This window comes from Rosa chinensis, chromosome 7, assembly GCF_002994745.2.
Source record: "Rosa chinensis cultivar Old Blush chromosome 7, RchiOBHm-V2, whole genome shotgun sequence".
Classification (NCBI taxonomy): Eukaryota; Viridiplantae; Streptophyta; class Magnoliopsida; order Rosales; family Rosaceae; genus Rosa; species Rosa chinensis.
This window is the reverse complement of record NC_037094.1, coordinates 32,994,502-33,005,342: the sequence shown is the minus strand read 5'-3', so window position 1 is coordinate 33,005,342 and position 10,841 is coordinate 32,994,502. Positions and strand designations below refer to the sequence as shown.

The 10,841-nt window shown below is 37.1% G+C and overlaps 1 pseudogene; it reads right to left on the bottom strand.

Moving 5' to 3' along the window:
• Positions 1–9,846: 9,846 nt before the first annotated feature.
• Positions 9,847–10,505, bottom strand: LOC112176401 (annotated as a pseudogene).
• Positions 10,506–10,841: the final 336 nt, after the last annotated feature.

Sequence of the window (10,841 nt, the reverse complement as noted above, 5' to 3'; positions counted from 1 at the left end):
TTACTGATAGAATCCAAGGAGTGAGTTGTTTTCTATGTTTCGATTTGAAAGGAAATTAAAGTGGGAGTTATTCTCCTTTATTTCGTGTTTTAAGGAATCAAAGCGTGAGTTGTTTTCCTTATTTCTGGTGTGAGTTGTGTTAACTATTTTGAGTTACTCATACGGGCTTGCAAAAGCTTACCGGGTTTGTTGTGTGACAACCCGGTACACTATTCAAACGGTATAGGGGTTAATCCTGCAAGTTAGGATAATCGGGGCTGAAGATGAGGTAGCGCATTTGCAGCTTTACGGTAGGAAGCCATTTCTGTGACCTTACTTTTGATAAGGACTTCCGTTGTAGTAAACTCTGAAGAGCATTTACGTTTTATTTTGTTGTTGACAATTTAATTCGTAAGCTTATGTAATATATGACTCTATGTAGCGGGTCAATATTAACATAGTGGGTTCAGGGCATCAATATGTACTTGGGTTAAAAGAGAAAAAGTTTCTAGGTATTTTGTATTGATGGCTGAGCGTTCACGCATATATAATTATGGGATTGTATATCGATTTTTATTTGTGTTAAAAATCAGGGGCGTGGCATTAATAGTCTCGGCCGTTTGGAAGCCAAAACTATCAATAATGATACTTACAATGGTAAAGTGGTGAATCGGCTTTGTTGATTTTAATTTCTATAAAGTAAAATAAGTTGCACAAAAATAAGCTAAGCAAATAAAATAAAATAAAATAGAGACTTTGATCAATGAGATAAATAGGAGCATAGGTTTTTGCACCTATCCTCCCTCATGCATATAATGTAACCCATTTTCTAATAACAACATGCTTTGATAAATTTCCACTTAGTGCTTTGATGAAGCGACTAAGAAACCAACTAATCATGCAATTTAACAATCTCTTCCGAAGCAAAGCTAAATTATACAACCTTTATACCATTCAGATCTTCCAGATCCTAAATGGCCTATGGTGCCGTGAGCCTAAATTCTTCCGGAACCTAAACCCACAACATCATGCTTTAATTTCTAGGTAAGAAACTCAAGCAATCTAGTTCTTCCTATAAAAATAAGCTAGACCACCACCCTATTAGCTACACATGCTTCTCAGTTACAAAAAATTGTTAAGCTTAAGTTTCAGATTTCATTAATTCCTACAACATGCTTCTAGGTGACAAATCCAAGAACACATGTAAGAAAGCATTAAAGTAAAGTAGCTAAAGGATTCAAAACATGCATATTCATAAAAAACATGGTATCACACTATTTTATACATGAGTTTGGCTAGGGCTAAGGCCTAGCCCAAATTTATTATACTCACAACCCATAGTTACATACATCAAACCCATAACATAATAACATCAAGCAAAAGAAAGGAAGAGTGGAGAAAGTGGTTGGTTACCAAACTAGTGAGAGATGTTTCAAAGTATAGAAATTTTGGTTCTTTCAAACCCAAATTGCCATACAAATCCACAAAACTCTTAGAAACTTGAAGAACAAAGGTTGAAATGATGAAACCAAGGTGTGATTGATCAAAGATGTAAAGGATCTTCGGTTTTTGGTAAAAATCCAAAACACTTTACACTTTTCTCTACACAAAAGTTAAACTAAACTACCTAAAAGATGAAGAACTATGGAAAATGGAGAGGAAATGGAGAGAGGAAGAAGATGAAATGGATGAAGGAAAGTATGAAAAACGTCCAAAGTGAGGGGAGGGTGTTTTTATAGGCCAAAAGTGATGAATGGAAGGTGGAGATCAAAAGAAATGAAGGGCTAGATGTGATTGACAAATGTGTAAGCACAAAATGTGGATCTAGTCTTTAACTCCACATAGAAATGACCTAGAAAGCTCATAGATATTTTGGTGGAGGAGAAAAAGTAAGGGTAGAAGAGTCATTGTGTAAGGGAACAATGTAATAAATGAGAGACAAAAGTGTAAGGTGTAAGAATGGAACAACTTGTCATATTTCAAATTTTGGAATTCAAAATAACCTAGACCTAAAGTCTTCCCATCTAAAGTCTCTAACCCTAATCAGCTCTTTCTTCTCCTCCACACATGGTCTTGGCCGGCCAACTTGGGCGGAATCCGGCGTTGACTCTCATTTCGTCATGTTTTCGCACTTTCTTCCTTCAATTTAATCTCCACCAACACTTCAGAATTAGCCTTTGGTTTCTTCATACCAAATATTCCTCCATGAGTTTACATCATCCTTGTAAAATTTCAGAGCTTATTTCGCCGTGGTGTGGCTGAAAATACTGCCGGAATCCATACAGGTCATGTTTTGCAGTTTTTGTCTTCTAGTGCAGAAATTTGCACTAATATTTTGAAGGCCTTCCATTCCGAAATACCTCTTTCACTCTTCATAACAAATGATAATTAGGATGTCTATAATAGATCTATAAATTTTCAACTCATTTGGAGTTCATTTGGTCAGTCTGCCACTCCTTCCTTGCCTAGCTCGGTTTCTCCTAACCGGAGTAGGAAAATGTGCTAAAGTTGAGTTTTTAGGGCATTTCCAAGCTTTTCTATTATTTCCTAGCATGATAAGGAAAACATAATAAATATATATAAATAAACACAAAGGTTAAGTAAAAGTGCAATATTAGGGGAATAATTACTAGGTAATTATGGACCTAACATCGAGACCCCATTTCATTATGATTGTTGCTTATTTATCAGAATATTAGAAATTCTATCCATTTTAGCTATATTTATTTATGGGTATTTGACTAAAAGTACGAGGACCAGATACTTTCATAGAGTATACTATTCAAAACCTTCCATTTGGGTTTCCGAGAAATCCACAAAAGGAAGCAAAATGAAATTTCAAAATTTATTCTTCTTTACAATTCTCACCTTTATTAAACCAAATCTGTTGCATTAAAGTTTCCAATTCTTGGGTAAATAGTAAAACCTTTTAGTTCCATTGCTTTATGCCTTTTTGGTTTCCTAGGCTTTCAGAGTTTCAGATTAGTGGAAGTGTTAACTGACACATTGGTCACAATTATTGAACTTGGGTGAATAGTGGGTCTCAAACTCTATTTGATACGAACGTTATTTTTGATATTGTGTTGATAGGAAAGATATCAAGATGCCACTATTTCATGAGTTGAGGGCTTATCGTTCTTAATCACATGGGGGACAAAATCTTAGAACAAGTTCATATGTCATGAAATAGATACTGTTATTGTATATATGTAGACAAAAGAATCAAGTGCATTTCATGAAAATTGAAGAAGTGATAACTCTGTTTTGATGGAAAGATCAAAATGTTTAGCAGTTGTTGAATGTGTGATATTAAACCTCAAAATTTGAGGAATTCTTCTCAAAGCTGAAATTGCTTGGATGCTCTAAGAGGGTCTCGAGGTTTTTTTTTTTTTTTACTTGAATCAACTTTCATTTCTAATATAGACTTGCTTGAGTGAAATATTGACAACTTATACAGTATACTTCGTGGACTGCTTTGTTTATTCTCTCCTCTGTTATTTTTCTACTTCCTTAATCTTTTTCCATTGGGCTGCATTCTGATTAGATCATTGGGCTGCATTCTGATTAGATCATGGTGCTTCGCAGGGAAGGAAAACAAAATTCAAGATACTAACTCTCATGGAAGATAAGCAGTTAAATTATAACCACGCGTAGAGGTAATCTGTCCTTTGAAATTAAATCTTTTTAATGCTTTAAACTTTTTGAGTACTCTTAAATCAAAATTAATTAATCCAAATCTATACTTTGTATGTCAAACCAACTTTTCTTTGCTGATATGGTTTCTGGCTACCATATTAATACTATAGGTAATCGAGGAGTTTATCTTCTTAAATCAAAATATAGGTGAATTGGAGCTTGAAGAAGGGGAATGGCAAATGGTTTGGAGTTCATAGGTAATCAGAGTCATGTTTAATTAAAGATTTACATAAATGTGATTACAAAAAGCTTATTTGTTTAGTACTGCATTATCTAAAATCCTAAATAAAATAAAATAAAATAAAAAATGATGAAATATGTAAAATCAGGTTGTTTTACAACTGCTTATAATTGATCTTGGCCCTAAGAGTTGTGAGGAAAAGTGCACAGGCATGATGTGCTATCTAAGTTTAAGTTTTTAATATGATTCGAGTAATCAGAGTATTAACTGAGAGACTAAAGAAAGTAGAGAGGTAGAGTTAAGAATGAATACTTGAATCTCTTTAAATGGTCTAATTACATAAAATAGAGAGTTACATAATTTAGCTACCAGTCGCCTGGTTTTATGCTCCATGAGAATTCATGTACACTATAATTGGTTCAGCAAGTCCCCTGTACTCAGCTTGGTGGATAACTCTACCACTAAAACCTCTTTCGCAGCACAACTAATAAGATCAGAACCAAAAAACAACAAAAAACCAGTAGCAGACCTCTATGATAGATTAATAGCTCAATCAGCATCTACATTGCCATTCATGGACAAATCACTAGAAGATATTTAATTCCAGCATTGAAAGTAACCTATATACTAGCTCAATCAGCATGTGCATTGCCATACCAAAACCTTTATATACTAGCATTGAGGATTGGTGCATACAACCTTATTGGTTATTGATTACATTTTTAAACATAAGGTTTGATAGAGTATTACTAAAACCCTTATTTTAAAAATAGAATCAAAATGTCAATGCATCATAGTAATTGATTGACATTGGGTCGTTTTAATTATGTGCGTTTGCTCAAAGAGGTTATTAATGTTGGAATGTATGGTATTCCAAGGCCAAGATTTTGTTTTCGTTTACATCTTACCTGAATTTTAGCATTCCCTGTTACTTTTTGGATCTTGCTGTTTTGAAGTTACTTTTCATAGAGCAATTTTCAAGGATTATATGCTGGTAGGGACTATTTCAGTAATGCTTGGGGTATTCCCTTCTGAACTGTGAATTTTGTTTCTCATTTGCTGTTGGTATCAAGTTTTTTTGATGTGGTAGACCTTGACAACATTATTGTCTTTCATTGTTTTGCTTTTGTTCAAGCAAATAGCATTAACTTATATAAGAATGCAGACTCATTCGATATTTAACTCACTCACATTTTAAAAATATCACTTAACTCACTCACTTTCTATGTTGTTATTCACTTTGTTCACTGTCATTTAGTCCCTCGTTACAAAATGTTAAAATTGAGGGTAGCTTTGTCTAACACCAAAGAATAACTTTAACAAAACAAAAAACAAAAAATCCTTCCCTAATTAACAACCCAAAACCAACATCGCAAACCCAATCACCCAATCACCCGACCCGATATGATCTCTTCTTTCAAGCCACCAAAAGACATCTAACTAGTAGCATTAGCTTCATCTTGACACCGAAAGTCGATCCATGGTCTTTGAATCTCTATTTGAACTCACGAGAAGGTGAATCGAGAGAAGAAAGTCCTTGGTGGTTTTCGGCTATTGTTTTGCATTTTTTGGGGACTACGACTACAATTAGCGAGAAGCCAGGTGCCCATCTCATTTGCTCCTCATGCTCTCTAGGTAGTAAGAGTTAGATTTCATATTGAGTGGGGGATATACGATGACAGGACCCGCCCCAGATTTCACCCCGAAATCTGAGGTGGCCCTGCGGGGCCCACCTTAGAAGAAATTCTGCCAAAAATTTGGCGGAACTTCCCCTAAAATAGACTACCCAAAACCTGTAGAAAGCATATTTACACTTCTAAATCACCCATCCTTATTCTCCTGGAGCCACCCTGCTCCCCAAATCAACATCAACCAAATTCACAACACACAAATCTCAACTTAATAACATTAATTCCTCAGGTAATCAGAGCAATTCTAATAGAAAGGTAAATAAGGAAAACCTAATTCAAAGGCAAACACGGAAGCCATGCTGTTGACTATGCCTCAACTCCATGTACGCCCGACCTCAACCAAATTGCCTGCAAGCTGGGCATTTGAAACCGAAGGGCCCAGGGGAAGTACATAAAAACACGTTAATGTGAGTGGACAAAAATAAACAATTTTAAACAAAAGGGATTTTATACTTTCCCACATTTATTTATGTTTAAAAACAAAAAATTTCCCGATGCATGCAAGGATTAATGAAAATAAAACAAGAGGAGTTCCACTCAAGAAAACCGGCTAGTCACAAACTAAATGAAGAGATTGAAACTCTGGTATTCAAGAAAATAAGACCAGCCCCGCTAGTAAAACGGAAATCGAACTAGCCCCGCTAGTCAAAAGTAGTAAAGTGAGTAGGGGAAGACGATAGCCATACCAGTGAGCCTCCCAGGCTCGGGTGATAGCCTCCCAGGCTAAAGTACTCCCATTGCTCCCGTAATATACCCTTACGCCACTAAGTGTAGAGATAGGATACCAGGCTACAGAATTACTGTCACAGAGACAGTAACCTGCGTCACAAAGGCGGAGGGCTACGGTGATCCCATCACCACGCCACAAAGGCGGAAAATCAATGCTAGCAATGATAAGTCACCCAAAGTATGGCAAAAGAAACCCGAAAACCAAGTAAATCCATAAGTACATAAAGCTTCCCCATCTCTCATAAATAAATTTCCCATGACGTGTCCCACACGCCAGGATCATCTCAAATTCAAAGTAAATAGGAAGAAATAATATTACTCGTAAACCGGAACAAAATCAATTTCCAAAATCATCAACAAGGCATTCTCAATGCCAAAACCGAAGTCGATAAATAAATAAGCATTAACTTCATCGAAATCCCATTTCGAAAATCTTTCTAAAAAAAAACTCATTAATAAAATAAATAGGAGGGAAATAAGCATTCCAATGACGTGACCCCGCACACCATAGAATCTTCAAATAATCATAAATCCAAATCCATTTTCGAAAATAACCATATGCTCGAAAAAGTAAATTGATAAATAAATAGAGCATAATCAAGAAATAAATGCATGCATCATTTACTTAAAAACAAAAGTCCACTCACAGTACTATTCCGACGGTCATGCATTCGAGTTCCGTCATCGAGCAATAGCTCGGTACGTCGTCCTGTACACAATTATATTCCGTGAATAATTCTTCAACAATTTAATATGATTCCTAAACTCAATTCCTCATAAATTACATCTCCCATTCTCCTCGGATTCAGCCCAAATTATACCACTAATACCAATTCGTTAATTTAAAGGTTCCAAGGCAGAACCGGGAGATATCCGACGGTCGGATTCTCGTAATTCGATAATCGAAACCCTAAACTTCAAAAATTCATAATTAATTCCAAGTTTCTCCAAAAATTACCAAACTTCACATACAAGCTCTACACAATTTATAGGATTCAATGGGCTAAAAACCGGAATCAAAGCAGTGCCCTACACACCTCCACGCACCACCCACAGTGGCGGCGTGTGGGGCTCACGCGCCGGTGGCCACCACCTCCAATGGTCACCAAATTTTGACAACAGCACCTACTCAACACACTGATCATTTTTCTCAACTACAACACATCCCAATTTTACCTTTAAACAGTCGAATCTAGCCGGTGAAGAAAAACCCAGAAAACTCAAGAACCCTAGGATCGGGTTTTGATCAATTCTCCCTCTACACTGCAAATCGTGGCTCAAGGCTAGAGGAGAAATGATCATTGGCAAAAACCGCACCTTCGACGCAGGTTTGGTGGCCGGAGACGGCCGGAATTGCCGGAAATCGACAAAACTCCCAAACTGCTACAGTGAACTTCACGGCTCAATTCCGAGCTCCACCGGCCGAGCCACCGCAAAACACCACCACAGGCGTGACAAGGATAAGGAGGCGAGCTTGCCGGTGCCCGGATTCCGTCGTGGGGTGGCCGGAAACGGAAGAATTCGACGGTGGAAGAAAACGGCAGAAGGGGAAGGAAAATCGGGGAAGAGGAGAGAGAAAATTCGGTAGATTTCCGAAAATGGAAATCTACCACAGTAACTGTTTGCCTCAAAATCGTCTCGACCGAAATGAGAGCCGAGGGACTTGTGGTTGAATCGTCCTTCTGAAATTGCACGGGCGTGCCAACTCGCGGCCGAATGGCCGAGCGAGGTTTCTGATTTGAATGGTGCTTGATCTGACTTCTTTCAAATGATTGTAGGCCGAGGAAGGAACCCTCTCGGCCTTTAGGTTTTGATGCCTCTGTTGCAAGGACTTCGGTTAGGCGTCAATCCTGACTGGGATCTTCTATCACACTCACTTTTTGGGTAAACTCAAAGGTTCAGGTGACAAGCGAGAGATCTATTGGGTGAAGATACTCGCAAATCACGGTAAAGACGAAGGTGAAGTGGATTCGGTTGTCAAAACGTTGTGAGATGATATGTGTGTGAACGGCGAATCGCATCAATCCAATCCGGATTGGCCGAAAGAGATCAATGGATGATAACTCTACGTTACGAACTACTCCTAAGTGTGAAAAGTAAAGTGCATATAAAATAAAGAACAAGAAAGTAAAATGCTTGAATGTAACGACTGAAATAAAAGTAAGAAACTAAAAATGAAAACAAGTTATGAAAGTTGAATAGAAGGCAAAGTACCTATGAAAGAGTAAGAGAAAAGTTTGAGTAAAAGTTGTATATTGATTAGTTTGTGTGGTGCCGGACCCTTTTACAATGAGTTACAATGTGCTATATATACAAGTCAAAACCCTAGCTAACTTGTCCTCCAAGACGTGGCATTGAAGTAAGATTCTCCTTCCTTCTAGGATTGATTCGTCTCATAAAATCCTGACTTGGTTGATATATGAAATCTTCACAATCGAAATCCATAATTGATTTGAACTCCTTCCTTATGAGAATTCCTTCCATGAATGACCTCTCGACCGAATTTATTGTTTGGGCTTGGCCGAGCACTCCTAATCCTTCTCTTGACCTATTTGCGCATTCACCCATTTTCACTTGGTTTGTCTAAAGGTATGGCTGTATGGCCCATTTTATTAATTTTAGGTCGGCTGACCCAAAGTCTCAAATCTCGGCCAAATGGCCGAACGACACACTCATCTTAGTCATATGATTCAAAAACTTTACCTTGGTCAAACGACACCTTCAGCTCGGTCGTATCACTCAATGTCTTTTCGGCCAACTCCCCAAATGGCCTTACATCGGAGTGGCTAAATTCAGGTCCAAACAGTAACTCAGCTATTTATAGAAAGTTACCGTAAACAGTAACTATAAACAGTAACTTTAATCTTTCGCTTATAACTTTCGCGTACGAACTCTGATTTTAGCGTACCACATATGCACGCGCTCGGTTTAACGTCCCCTACGAATTTCATGAAGAATATTTTCTCAAATTTTGGCCCGAGCAAAAAGTCAACTTTAGGGCCACTAAAAGTACCAAAATGACAATAAAAGTAAAAGTAAAAGTCGTTTACAGTCCAAATGTCTAGTAAAACCGTAAATTAAGGTTCGGGACGTTATATACGAAGTCTAGGTCTACTGCAATGGTGGTTTGATTTAGGGATTTTTTCTTCTTCTAAGTTTTCTTTCTCTCTTAATGCTTCCTCAGTATTGCCTCATACTATGTTCCTTGAGAAGAAATTCTGAATCTAGCCATCACTAAATTAAACAGAGTTTGCTGTCTATTTCTCATCTCGTGGTTTGTATTTTGCTGTTGATTGCCGCTTACTTGTTTTATATTTCTATAGAATTATCCACGGCAGAAGCTTTGGTTCTGCCTGTGAACTATAGTAATTATGTGCTTAGGTCTTCTCATTCTTTCTATGAAGGTTAGTGATGTGGATTTATGGATGAAGAACATCTTCATTGGTTTGCTTGACCAATTTGTTTGATTAAAAATGGGAGCTTGAACACAAAATAATATGAAGCCTTGAAGGTTTAGCTAACACATTTATTGTTCATTACAATTGTCATTTGAATTGTACAGCCTTAAGGTTACATAGCCTCCAGAAGTTTCTCATATACTTGTCTAGTAGATAAATCTTCCACCACAAGAAGTTTTGATTTGTTATTCCATCCTCTCTACAGAGTCATCTGACTTTGTCTAAGACCCAATATTTTTACCATAAATTCCAAAAGTTTATTATTTGCTTCTCCTCGAGCTGCCGGTGTAGCAATAGTAACTTTAACATCATCTGCATTAACTCTTGTGAATAATGAGTGTTGTGCATGATGCTCCACTTCTATAGCTACTTGAACAAGTCCTCCATCTATTTGTGATATTCAGGGTGACACAGGAGCATCATGTGGGTTGGTTTCAGCAGCAACTGTGCTAGGAACAAGAAGCATTGCCAACAACATAAATGAAAGCAGTACCTTCCAAATCTTTTTCTAAACGATACATAAAAGATAAAGAGTGCACAACCAACACAGTTCATATGAAACTACTTCTCTAATACTCCTTCACCCCTTTTCAAAATAACTTTTCCACCCTCACTAATTTTTAGAATTGCAAGGTGTTTGGTCTTGTCCAAGATATAAGCTTTGTCTGTCGTCTTTTTGGGCATTTTCTGGAACTGGGTATTAGTTATGAGGAGGTGATCGAGATCCATAGTGTTTGTTGTGATAGACGAAGAGATCAGAGTCAGGTCCATCTGGAGTTGCGTCCTCACTCGAGTACGTGTTGCTCTTTGGAAGGTCGCATCGCATAACTAACAAATGTTTAATATAATATCTAACAAAAGATACTTTATAAGTAATTATTTATGATTTGACAAAGGTACTCTTAACAGATAGTTATATTTACAAAATTTTAACGGTCAATTTGATAACAATGATTAAAGTGACTAACAGTGTAAAAAGTGAGTGAGTTAAGTGTTATTTTTGAAATATAAGTGAGTTATGTGTCGAATGAATCAAAACTTGTTAACCATACTAATGGATACCAAGTCAATTTTTTTTAAATATTTTTTATGAGAAGGTTTGATCGT